The sequence below is a fragment of the Trematomus bernacchii genome, unplaced genomic scaffold (assembly GCF_902827165.1).
Source record: "Trematomus bernacchii unplaced genomic scaffold, fTreBer1.1, whole genome shotgun sequence".
In the NCBI taxonomy this organism is placed as follows: domain Eukaryota; kingdom Metazoa; phylum Chordata; class Actinopteri; order Perciformes; family Nototheniidae; genus Trematomus; species Trematomus bernacchii.
The window spans coordinates 12,910,270-12,924,327 of record NW_022987593.1 but is presented as its reverse complement, the minus strand read 5'-3'; the positions used below and the strand labels follow the sequence as shown (position 1 = coordinate 12,924,327).

Sequence of the window (14,058 nt, the reverse complement as noted above, 5' to 3'; positions counted from 1 at the left end):
GAGTGGTATGTCCTAAAGTATCCATTTATTTATTTATCCCATTAAATCAGCTTCCTTTAATTTATCTGTGTTTTCATCCAGTACAATTGACATAATGTGTAATGTTTTTATCAAACCATGTATAGTCAAAGCAGTGTTTAATGGATGTATTTTATACAGATGTGTAGCTTAAAGGTAGGGTAGGTAAGTTTGAGAAACCGGCTCGAGATACACTTTTTGTTATATTCCATGGAATGCTCTTAACATCCCGATAGCAATGAATATCTTAAGTGCTTTGACAAAAAATCCATAAAAACATTTCATCTGTGGAAGCCGTAGTACTGTAAAAAGCACGACCAATCATTTTAGCCGGCCCGGCTAAAATAACTGGATGGCCTACCTGCCTGTCAGCCTTCCATCTGTGCACAAACTTATCTCGTGCCCTCATTGGTCATGTGCGCGTTCGTGTGTGTTGGAGGAGGGGCTCTGTAAGGAAGTGGCAGATTTTCTCCGGTTGTGTATTTTCAAATTCTAGCGCACTCGAGCCGGTTTCTCAAACTTACCTACCCTACCTTTAACATGGGTCACACTGGGTGGCAGTTAAACAGTTAAACATATTTAGTAGAGGCTAAATATAACTTTGAACACTTAAAATCAAGAAAAGATATATCCACATTTTAAATAGAAAATCTAGTCTGACTGCAAATTACTCTCCGTATTAATCTGCCCGTTTGAAAACAATTGATGTTTTTTTTCATCTATATTTAACAACGCTTGTTTTCTTCACCAACGAGACAAGTCAGAATTGACTGAGAGACAGACACACAGCAAGAGAGCTATTTATACATCAGTACCCGTCATCCACTGAAGGTCATTTATTTTTATTCCACCTGCGTCTGATGAGTAATCTAAAGATTTGATCTGTGTGTCTGGAGCAGATGAGTTGGAGCTCAGCAGAGATCAGAGTTGACGCCGACTGTTTGACGTTGTTGAACATTGTTATCAGACATCCTCAGCATCCTCCCACACACACTTCTGCAACAGCTAAAAAACACATTTAAAGGAACAGTCAGACATTTTCTCACCACATAAAATAGCAAGATTTGGGTCATGACGTATAATATATCCCCTTTTAACACCGATGTCCCAAAATATTCCTGATGTATCCTGACTCATTTATGTAGTTTGATGTCCCTGTTTTTAAAGAGCCACCTGAGAGCGATGTGATGTTTTTCCTCTCTGCTATCTGAACTGTTTGCTTTGATTGCATCTCTGTGTTCCTGCTCCATCTGTCTGCTCCATCTGCAGCCGTTAGTGGGAGGCAGGTGGTGTCATTTTCCCACAGTTACACAAACACACCTCATCCAGAGTGACACACGGCTCCCGGCTGAACATCTTTATCAAGATAATAATACCTCAATCATGTGAGGAGTCATGTGGAGTCATGTGAACAGTTTTATCACACTAAACTGAAAGACACCACACATTTTTATAACATATTTCACTAAGCAAGGGAAGATTGTTGCGCGACACATAAACAGATTAAAACGATAACAGAAGCAAATTTCCGATGAACTTTTTAAGTAATTTTGGAAACAAGTAGCCCATCACTTCACAGTTAGATAGTACTAGTATCATGAGTATGACAAGAAACAATTATAAGATCAGACTGTTTTAAGTTTCATACAGTTTATAAGATGTGTTGTAATAGTTTCTCCAGCATAGTTGGCTGTAATGCAAACTTCCTTAAATCCTTTTCTTCCTTATAGAGTAGGATTGTTTGGCTAATGTCTTTGACAGCATATAAGGGCTGTTGTGGGAACACAATATATAGAGTACAAAGCTTTGAGAGTCCCGTTATATTCAGAGACAGTGGCGAGCCGTGAGCTTTATACCTAGGCCCTCTGACCCCCACCTATTCCCTCGAAAAAAAGAAAAAAAAAGAGTTATTACGTCACAGCGTATACTTCAGCGGAATATCAAAACAATGGCCCAGGGTGCAAAACGCATCAATGACAGCGACCCTCTACCACACAAAACAACACCTGTGAACCCAATTTGTGTTCTTTGACATTGAAAATGATATTGCATTGTGTTTGTTACTTTCGTTGCAGTTGTATGTCTTAAGTGTAATTTGGCATGCTTTTATTGTGAAGGCGAGTTCACGCTGTTGACAGGAAGTTGTTGTTGCTATGGAAACAAGAAAAGTTTCACAGCGGGCGGAACTCGTCATAAAGTCCACGATAATAAAACCCACCCATTTAGAGGGAAGATATGATTGGTCAATTGTACTGTCATTTGACATTACTCTCTCGTTCAGTTACTATAGCGGGCCCTCTGTGAATCGCAGAGAGGGCCAGACGAGCTTCTTTCATGTAACCCACATTCAAACAGAGACTGAACAGGCAGATTCGAAGGATTTATTTATTTGGAAATGTTATTTTAAATACAATTAAATCAAGTTTTTTTTCGGTAAAACTAATGAAAAATATAACAAAAATAATATTAAAAAAATATATATTTTAAAAAAATATTTTTTTTTTAAATGTTTTTAAATATTATTTTTTAGAATATCTTAGGCCCTCACAGAGGGCCTAGAGGGCCCTGACAGCTCGCCACTGTTCAGAGAAAAAACTCAAAATGTCAACATTTCTAGGTTGCAAATGAATGGGGTAAAAAAATTGATGTTCGCTGAGATTATTAAGTCAATCATTTGGGAAAGAAACTATCTAGCTAGCATTGTTATTGTCATAGTCTATGTTACAGCAGACTTAGTTTATTCCACTGATACTCTTGTTATTGTGTGTTTGTGAAGCCTAAATAAAGACTCAACCCTCCAAATTCTTTATACAGATTATCTCTCTTAGTTCAATAATTCAATATGTGGAGAAACACGGACACACCTGCTGTCCCGGCGGAGGAGCTTAGTGAACTGTCATTTCACAAAGTGAGCAGCAGGACATGCAGCGGTGTGTAAACAAGTTCCAAACTTTAGGAGCTTTGACATTTACAACATTTTAATATATTTGTATTTCACTTTATGATTTGACCTTTTTTTTGAGAAACCAGAAACCCTTGATTTGTCCCACTGTGGCTCAATTTACATTGTTACAGAGATGGTAAGTGCAGATTTAGGTAAACAATTAAGGACTAACATATTTACCTGTTAAGCCCTGAGCCTATTTTTCAGGCCTCAGGCTCTAAAAGGACATTCCCAGAATGAATGACTATATCTCCACTTCCAAAAGGGGTATATGAATAATCTTTTTTATCAAAGCAATGATACACCTGTGAGTTGGCTGTAGAAGTGTCAGAATCAATTTAGATGTTGCTGTGTCAGAGTAAATTCAGATGGAACATAGTAATCTCTGCCTAAAAAACACACATTATTTATAGTATATAAATATATAAAGAGACAAGAACATGTCAACAAAAGAAAATCAAGTAAGTACACATCCATGGTAAACAATAAGTACAGTAGCAGCACTAAAGAGCAAGTAAACATGTACAAGTAGTGAAGTAGCAGCCAGTAATGAATTGCAAAAGAGTGTGTTTTGCACACAGCAGTGTCTCTCCTGGTCCTCATGCTCAGTATAACCTCTCTGCAGGCTCTGACAGGAACTCTGCAGGAGACCTGGTTCCTCTCCTGCAGTCTGAGTGAAGCCTCTCAGTGTTTTACAGACTTTAGAGATATCTCAGTGGTTTCCTCAGCGATGTGATGAGCCCTGACACGCTGCGCTCCGCTGTGGAGGAGTTCCTCACTGAAATATTAACCGTACTGTCAGATCAGCTGGACTCAAGTCCTGCCTGCTGTCTGCTGCGGTCTCAAACATCCAACACTCAGCGGGACGCCTGCAGAGCTGGAGGTGATTCTGCAGATCTGTGACGTATTATCAGGGAATAATGTGGGAGTGAGCCGTGTCGTAACTCCAGCTGTCAACGGCTTTAGTAGAGAAGAAAGGAATCAGAATTTACTTATAAATATTAGCTCCTTACGGCATCAAGTGTACATAGGAACTCCCAAAGTCCTCTTGCAAAATGAAAACGTAACAACAACTCTGATACATAAGTCTTAGAGAGCCTTCCTACTACGATTTTGTTGGGTGGGTTTTTGGTGCTGTCACATAATAGTCTCATTATTATAGAAAATGCCAGCACTTTACTTTATAAGAAAGCTTTTAAAAACAGGAAAAGACAACACATAGTCTCAAACATCCGGCGCAGTGGGACGCCTGAAAAACCAGAAGAGCCGGAGAGCTGGAGGTGATCCTGCATATCTTTAATATCAGCCAATAATGTGAGAGTGAACCATGTCGTAACTCCAGCTGTCAACGGCTTTATTAGCTGCTGGAGACAAGAAAGGAATCAGTATTGCTGAGTTAACTTTGAAATATTAGCTCCTTACATCAAGTGTAAATAGGAACTCCCCAAGTCCTCTTGCAAAATGCAAATGTAACAACAACTCTGATTAGCTTACATACGTTTTAGAGAGCCTTCCTACTACATGTATGTATACTGCAAGCTGTGTGGTAAGTAATACTAATGGCTCTGTCTAACACTTAAGAACAGAACAAGATCTTCAGCAGCTACAGACAAGGACTGGGCGATATTGAGAAAATCAAATATAACAATATTTTTTTATCAAATACTCGGATATTGACATTGTGATGATTTTGTTGGTTGGACTTTTGGTGCTGTCACATAATAGTCTGGTTATTATAGAAAATGCCAGCAATTTACTTTATAAGAAAGCTTTTAAAAACAGGAAAAGACAACACATAGTCTCAAACATCCGGCGCTAAGCGGGGCGCCTGAAGAGCTGGAGGTGATCCTGCAGATCTGTGATATCAGCCAATAATGTGAGAGTGAGCCGTGTCGTAACTCCAGCTGTCAATGGCTTTATTAGCTGCATTAGAGAAGAAAGGAATCAGAATTGCTGAGTTTACTTAGGAATATTAGCTCCTTACATAACGGCATCAACTGTAAATAGGAAATTCCCAAAGTCCTCCTGTAAAATGCAAACGTAACAACAACTCTGATTTACTTACATACGTTTTAGAGAGCCTTCTTTATGTTTAATGCTAGCTGTGTGTTAAGTAATAATAATGGCTCGGTCCAACACTTAAGAACAAATTACGATTTTTTTTTTAGAGGCCACAGGCTCAGACTGGGCAAATATGGAGAACATCTTTTGTATTTATATCTATTACTATATTTACCTGGATATCGATATTGTGACGATATTTGAGGGTTGACCATTGGGGCTTTCACAAAATATTTTCACATTAACATTTATGGTAAATTATTATTATAAAGGTTGATTTCATGACTTTAGGCGCTTTCACACCGGAGTACTTTTCCCTTTTAGTTCCGATAGTTCCTGGGATTTTGCGTTCACACCAAAAAGAGAACTTAGTTCATGAGAACCTTTTCACCCCCTTTTCAGATCCTGCTAAAGAGCTGGTACTTTCCTGGGGAGAAAACAGTTCCAATTTCTGATTGGCTGGGCGAATTGCAAACCACGCCCCGTAAAACTCGGAAAGGTTTTGTGAAGTCGCCATTATATTTGCTGGCATTAGCATTATTAGCATTAGCATTAGCCCAGCGCACCAACGAAGAGAGAATAACTTATGGCAACACAAATAAAAACATGGGAGCGGTGGAGATGAGGAGGTGTCGGCGTTCTGGCGATTTACTCGGAAGGCTTCAGTAGAAGCTGCTGGGAGTCCCAGCGGCTTCTACTGAAGCCAGTCCCCAACTCCGGGGACTTCCGGCCGGGGACTTCGGGTGGCAGTATACGCCGTGAAGTTGTTGGCGGCCTGCCAGTAAACCCAAATCAGAAGAAGAAGAAGTGACGTCAGCGGCTTCATTTGCGTAATCTTCCCTCAGGGACTTATTCTGGTGTGAACGCGATCTGCTCTTTGTTCCATGGAGGTACTAAGTGCATGGAACTAAGTACGGCAAAGTACTTGGTGTGAAAGCAGCTTATGTGGGTAAAGGAAAATGAGCTAAAACAGTCTGGTACGTTTAGAAAATGTCTACAAGTTTACTGTAATGCAGCCTTTAAAACGGGAAAACACAACACTTACAGTATCAAAAAATCGAATACAATATCTAGTCTCATTTCACCATATCGACATAATATTTATATTTTTTCCAGCTTTACTAGAGGCACTGAATCTTGATTTGGATAATCATAGTCTTTAAAGGGATGGATCCTCATGGTGTTGGTCACTCTCAAAACTTGGACATCAAGATGTAGGTCTGTAAAATTGCCCAAAAATTATCTTCACATTAAATATCTATTTGTACGCATTATGTCCATTAAACCATACGAGTATCAGCAAAATAATCCGCTTGTTTGTATTGTTTTTACTCCCCTCGGTGAACCCCAGGGTTACACGTCCCCCAATTAAAAAAAACGTGCTCTAGAGGGTATCATTGCCAACAGGCAAGGGGTGAAACTACTTTGGGTAGCTTAAAGAAAATCATGGAAGTTCCTTTATTAGTATTTTTGTAATGATTTGGTTTGTTTTTTGAGTGCTAGCTTGTTTTTATCTGATTGTTGTTGAAAAAGGCTGTTGCCATTGTTTTCCATTGAAACGTCGTAATTGTCTGAAAGTGTGGCAGTGCAAGCCTTTTGAGATGAACTTTTGTTTCAACAACTACTAGTTGAGAGTCAGATATTCTCCTTAATGTGTGACCAGCAGAGTTTGAAGACAGACAGTTTGCAGATGTTTCCCAGAACACCTGCGGGTGAAAGCTTTTCCTCACTGAGCTGAAGGATGAGGAGCCTCAATGTTGATAATTTGTCTCCTTCATCGGAAGCTGCTGATGTCTCGTGTCACATCAGATCTACAGTCTGTTAGTCCTGATATCATTCACCTCTCAACATTCAACACCTCCAACAAGCTTCACTCATTCAGACTTTAAACAGAACCACTCAACCCGTTTCTCTATAATAAATATGGACACACACCATCCTCAAGATATTTCATCTCTTTCCAAAAAATCTTGATTGGGTACAGTGAGATCTAAGAGAGGACTAGTTTATATTCCTGAAAGGTATTTCATACTTTAAGGTTGTTGAAATCTTTCTTTAGAAATGGATGTTAATTCGTATGAAGTGTTTGCTGTGCGATGGTTCAACTAGACCACATGTGTCAAACTCAAGGCCCGGGGGCCAAATCAGGCCCTTGGTGGATTTAATTTCGGCCCGCAGGATCATTTTTTATTATTATTAGATCTGGCCCGCCGGTATATTGCACGCACACCTTAACTCAATCCTGAGGATTTCCTCAGCTCAGAGCCTGACCCCAAACATTGATGAACTTGCACCCAAGATGAGATGCCAAGTATCTGGCTTGAGCTAGCATCACAGAGCAGCACACTGAGTTTCAATGGATGTTTCCTTCTGCACTTTTTTTCTTGCAACAACAGGGCATGTTTGGTTTTTTCTTGGAGTGGAATTGTTTTTTTGAATTTTATTTTTATTTAACCTTTATTTAACCAGATAAAAACATTGAGATAAAATCTCATTTTCAATGCTGACCTGGCCAAGAAGGCAGCAACGTTACACATAACACATAACACATAACACATAACACAAACATATAAAATATGAAAAAATGAAGCTGTTGTTGGCCTGTGGAAAAATGTAATCATAAGAAATGACTCCGGAAAAGCTGCAGATAGAGCCATAAGAAATGAATGCAACTGATTATTTAATGTTTAATGTTGTTTTTATAGGCAATCATTTAAGCTTTGTTAGTTAAAGGTTTAATATGTGCAATAAGTTCATTTCAATAAGTTTCGCAATAAACATTGAACCAGTCCGGCCCTCGACTAGTACCCATTTTTTAATTTTGGCCCACTGTGTATTTGAGTTTGACACCCCTGAACTAGACGGACAAATGAAAGGGCAGAAAGAGACAAATCTACCTCTGAGCAACAGTTCAATAAGAAAGAAAGAAATCAGCAGACATTGATGAAACAAACTGGAAGATAAGCATCAAATGGTGTGGAGATTTACACATGAAAATGCCCTAACCCTAACCCTGGATTTAACAGACTATTTGTTGCTTAAACAAAACTATTATTTAAGCTTCACATCCCAACAGCAATCAATAAATCAAATGCTTTCTAGTAGTTGGAAGCATTCGGCTGGGTTTAGGGTTTTAAATATTAAGTTTACTCTTGCTAGTTTCTCCAATAATACCCACCCTAACTTTAACTCTTCTTCTCTTTTTGGCCAAAACTATTTTAATTGTAAATAATACATTTTGTGTCTGAATTAATCAGTTTTTGTGTCTGTACCCAATATTGAAGGACAGAAGAAGAACAGAGCAGTAGGACAGCTGATTCGTAGCTTCTACAACAGTGTATGATTACCTTTTATAATCATCATTGAAGTTCGATTGGGGGGGCCCCTTGGTGTTTAGTGGAAGTAAACTTTTGACCTAGTTTAACTTCCTGTTTTTGAGTGTTAAGAGTCTGACAGTTTGTCCCTCTGAGGCTCCCGTAGAGACCGTATTGAGGCAGTCTGGAGAAATCTTTTGGCTACCCATTTAGATTCACACAAGGAACACTGAAAGAAACTGAGTATTGGATTAACCCCCCCTTCCTCTCCACACACACACACACACACACACACACACACACACACACACACCACACACACACACACACACACACACACACACACACACACACACACACACACACACACACACACACACACACACACACACACACACACACACACACACACACACACACACACACACACACACACACTCCTGTCATCTTCCTGGCCCACAAAGTGGCTGAAAGCCGCTGGAGGCTGATGGAAAGTGGTTGCTATGACAGCCCGGATCCTAGGTGGGAGTTCGGGGCATTAGCATAGGGAGTGTGTGAGCGTCGTAATGCTTAGCGTGACATCGGGACGGGATCTGAGAGGAAGGACAGAAATAGACGGTCCATTTTCTCTCCGGAGCATCCTCCATCTGGACCTGTGACACAGCGGGAGTTTTACCATAATTAATAATTATCTCCTGCAGTTAATCAAAGTCAAACCGTTTATTTGTTTCTATAGAAAGTTGTGTTTGCTGAGATCCTTCTGGTTCTGGAGATATTGAACCAGCTATGTTTGTCATTAAAGTAAGATTCTGGTTTATTTATGTCTTATTTACCAAGATCAGGTCATGGCAATAACAGAACGTTGTTTTTTTGGTGTAAAACACCGATACAGATTGTTGTTTTTAAACATGAATTAGTCATACTGCTGAAGGAGACACACCTCCAGTTGCTGATAATACCTCTTATAGTCCTAACAATGCAATTTAAGAATAACAACAGAATAACATGACAGTAAAGGTGATTTATATAAAAAATGGATGATAAACAGTAAGAAATATCACTTTACAATAAGACTACCCTTATTAAGGGTTTACGAATAGTTTGTAATTCATGTATTAATTAGGTTGTGAACACTTTATAAATCATTAATAAGCTTTTATAAGACATGAGATAAACAGGGCAACTGTGACCGGTTGCTTGCCAAATAGTGAGCCCACATTTATCTGTACTGTTAAGTCTTATATTGGCTACCTAGCTTACTTCTTCATCAGCCAGCATCCTTGGGGTCTGTTGCTCACTGAGTTGATTCTCGCTAAGTAGCCAATATAAGGCTTACTCATCTTGCCAAATAGTGAGCCTGTGTTGATGTATGCAAACTATGTTAGAACTGGTTTATAAATGGTTCTTAATGATTAATAAAGTGTTTACAACCTAATTAATAACCTATTTAGAAACCCTTTATGAATCCTTTATAAGGGTAGTCTTATTGTAAAGTGGTACCGAAATAACTGTGGGCATCTGAACAGCTGATTTCCTTGGTACAGTAATTGGCCGGGACAAACTTACAATGCTTTTCAAACTAAGAAATAAGAAGAAGATTCATTGTTATACCACACATTTGCCAAATGTACATGAAGTACGTAACATTAGTAGTCAAAGGGACGAGGTAGTGCGGCCTTCTCTCAATGAAAGGTTGTGGGTTCGATCCCAGCCCTGTGCTGTCAACATGTCGATGTATCCTTGGGCAAGATTTGAGAATGTGTGTGAATGTACTTACTTAAAGGTGGGGTAGGTAATTTTGGAGAAACCATCTCGAGTGCGCTAGAATTTGAAAATACACAACCGGAAAAAATCTGCCCCTTCCTTCAGACTTCCTTACAGAGCCCCTCCTCCAACACACACGAACGCACACATGACCAATGAGGGCACGAGATAAGTTTGTGCACAGATGGAAGGCTGACAGGCAGGTAGGCCATCCAGTTACTTTAGCCGGGCCGGCTCAGATGATTGGTCGTGCTTTTTACAGCGCCACGGCTTCCACAAATGAATTTTTTAATGTATTTATTGTCAAAGCATTTAATATATTCATTGCTAACGGGATGTTAAGAGCATTCCATGGAATATAACAAAAAGTGTTTCTGAAATAAATTACATAACCCACCTTTAAGTTAAGTTAACATTGGAGTAAATGGCGTTGCTCTGAATGAATGGGGTGTGAACGGTTGAATGATGAGCGCTTTGAGGGGTCGTAAAGACTGAATACACGCTATATCAATACAGTCCATTTTACCTGCAGTCAGCCTATATTGAACTTTTATAAAGTTTCCTCCAACCCAACAACTCACAGAATGACTGATTTTGTTGTTTCTGTAAATGTGGTTGTTGTGGCGTTATGGTTGTACTGACTTTGTGCTTGCCATCTGCGATTTTTAGAGAACCAAGGTTTTGTTTTTGTACCTGATCCTCTAAAAATGTCAGTAAAAAGCACTGTTTGAGGATGTGAGGAGGTATTTATGTGTGTACGAACAACTGCTTGTTAAAGACTATGGAGCAAAGAAAATCAATCAAATGAGGAAATGATTTGTGAAAAGATTAGTTCAAGAAAAGTTTGTCATTTTCACTTTTATTCGTAGAGTTTGTGCTGTTTGTTTGTTTGATACTTCTCTAATAGGTTGGTAAAAGTGTTGTTTTTATATGTGAGGATCTTTATTCATGTTTGTGAATGGTTATGGATCCCAGCACATATTCAATGATTACATTTGTCTAATAATTTACATTTTTTAAGTGTATTTGATAGTATATTTGTTTTAATTGGTGTCCACTTTTTACTGTTATTATAAGAGTGTGTGCTGGTTGCTTGTGTGTACCTGATACCTTTCTAAAAGGTCAGTAAAAGCGTTGTTTGTAGATGTGAGGAGGATCTTTATTTGTGTTCGAATGACTGTTTTTGAAAGGTTATAGATCCCAACACATATTCAATAACAGTTTTGCTAAAGTTTGTAGATGAGACTTCGCTATTAGATTGGTAAAAACACAGTTTGTAGACGTGGGGAGGATCTGTGATGTCGTAGGAGGTGTTGAAACGACTTTGTTTGTGAATATAAAATCATGCAGCTGTGAAATGTTCCCTAATTTGTTATCCTGTAAGATCAAAACAAACTCTCAGCGGGAAGCCTCCGGACCTGGCTCTAGTTCTGGACCGGCTGTTGCTGTTTCAGCGTTTGCTCGGCGCCACACTGTTAATACTCTACACTTTAACTTTAGTGAAGGTCATATTGAGGGATTCTGACACTTCAGTCTGAGCTGCTGTCAGTGTCTTCACGCTGGATGACAGTTTCTGCTGCTGCTGGATGACGGGGTCGATATCGATCCGGTGGTCCTTACTGCTGACAGGTCTGAGGGGGGGGGGGGGTAGCTGAGTCAGGGAGGAACTGCAATTTGCATTGATGAGCCGAGACAATAACTGGTAATCCGTCGATAGACACAGAGACACCTCTGCACAGTGATGTCAGCTCTCACTCTGAGAGGGAGGAACTGATGACTTGAGGAACAGGAGAAGTTATTGTTTCATCCACAAAACCTATTTTTGTTGGTGAACGTTGTTGCAATACGAGCTTGAGATAGAATGGAAGATGGAAATCGAAGACGGGCAGTAAATATCTTTGACCAATCAAAGTTTTGGGAGCATTTCAACTAAAAAGCTCCATTTGCCACTGCTATTTAAAGGGGCCCTATTATTCTTATTTTCAGGTGTATATCAGTATTTAGTGTCTCTACTTTAAAGAGTCCTCTCCTGCTGATGTTCAGGTGTATATCAGTATGTAGTGTCTCTACTTTAAAGAGTCCTCTCCTGCTGATGTTCAGGTGTATATCAGTATATAGTGTCTCTACTTTAAAGAGTCCTCTCCTGCTGATGTTCAGGTGTATATCAGTATGTAGTGTCTCTACTTTAAAGAGTCCTCTCCTGCTGATGTTCAGGTTCATATCAGTATGTAGTGTCTCTACTTTAAAGAGTCCTCTCCTGCTGATGTTCAGGTGTATATCAGTATGTAGTGTCTCTACTTTAAAGAGTCCTCTCCTGCTGATGTTCAGGTTCATATCAGTATGTAGTGTCTCTACTTTAAAGAGTCCTCTCCTGCTGATGTTCAGGTGTATATCAGTATGTAGTGTCTCTACTTTAAAGAGTCCTCTCCTGCTGATGTTCAGGTGTATATCAGTATGTACTGTCTCTACTTTAAAGAGTCCTCTCCTGCTGATGTTCAGGTGTATATCAGTATGTAGTGTCGTGACATGTCTCCATGCTTTAATGTTCAAAAAGCTCTTTATTTGTCTCATACTGCCTGTGCTGCAGCACCTCTTTTCACCCTCTGTCTGAAACCAGAGCCCAGTCTGCTCTGATTGGTTAGCTCTGTTGTGATTGGTCAACTGCTTAGAGATGTCCTGCCCCTATCTCAAGGGGCCTATCACGTAGAATGTGTTGGATTACGAAAAGCATAAAGGGGCCCCTTGAGAAATCTTTGTTTCGTCCAAAAAACAATCAATTTTTATACAAACTCTGATAATTGTTGCACGAGGAGTACTAAGAAAAGTGAAAAACAAGACAGGCAAGCAGTAAATGTCTTTGAAACGATCAAAGCAATTTAACTTTAAAGCTCCATTTGTCACAGCTTTTTAACTTTAAAGCCCTTTCATGCTGCATGGGTGGTAGCATTGTTCTGGTGTTTTTGTTGTTTACACCAAGAACAGTAAAAGATAATAGGTTAAGGTAAGTTTGCTCGTATTTACATTTCAAACATGCATCTTTATGGTTATTAACAATCTGATATTAAACCAAAATAGGCTTTTTTTCTCAAGATTTATTGGGAGAAACCACTTAAACACATTACATTACATTATGTGTAATGTAATAATGTAATGTAATGTAATGTTAAACACATAACACCCCCATATAACCAAAATGGAATGACCCTGATCCTAAAGGAGTGCAAAAAATATATAATTTTATAAACTTGCTGATATGTTACTGTATATGTGTGTTGTATGACGAAACCTCAATTCAGGCGACTTTGCATTTGTTACAAAATATTGTTGTTTCGTGGAAGTTTGTCATTTCTTTGGTTTTAACTTATTTTGGTGATTTGTGAGTATGTGTTCAGAAAATGTTCTTGATGTTGACTTCCAGCGGTGCTTTGTTGCACAAGCACAACATGTTGTTTTCTAACCATATTCATACCACAAACACTGTGTCCACAGAAATCTAAATGTGTAAAGCTTTGAAATGTAAAGTTGAGGGACTGACAAATGTAACTTCTGATGCAGAGCAACATATGAAACATGTTCAGGCTCCTATGAACCACAGAAGCACAAATACACTTCCTAGTTTCAAAGCTTTCATCAGGAAGCGAGTAGTTGAATTGATGTGAAACTTGTAAAGAGCAGCTGCTGCTTCTGTAGCCGCTGACAGGTTCAAAAAAAGAAAAGGAGTCAAAAATATAATTCTTCAAAGAGGAAAGCACTTTGCCAACATGAGTTTATTTTAAAGCAAACCTTAACTGAGCATAACAAATCCTAATGAATGTCTTCAGTCTTGAGAATCATAAAACGACAAAATATTTAATGCACAAAACAACATTTTTGGGTTTGGCAATATATATAAATACACATATTACACATCAAAGGGGACCTATCATGCAAAATGCACTTTTTGATGTATTTTGTACA

At 39.0% G+C, this 14,058-nt stretch overlaps 1 protein-coding gene across 2 annotated transcripts in view; it reads left to right on the top strand.

Annotated features, from left to right (window-relative positions):
- kcnh1b (potassium voltage-gated channel, subfamily H (eag-related), member 1b) overlaps nucleotides 1-14,058 on the top strand; it is a 62,625-nt gene that overhangs the window by 29,323 nt on the left and 19,244 nt on the right. The gene's annotated exons all lie outside the window — the stretch shown is intronic.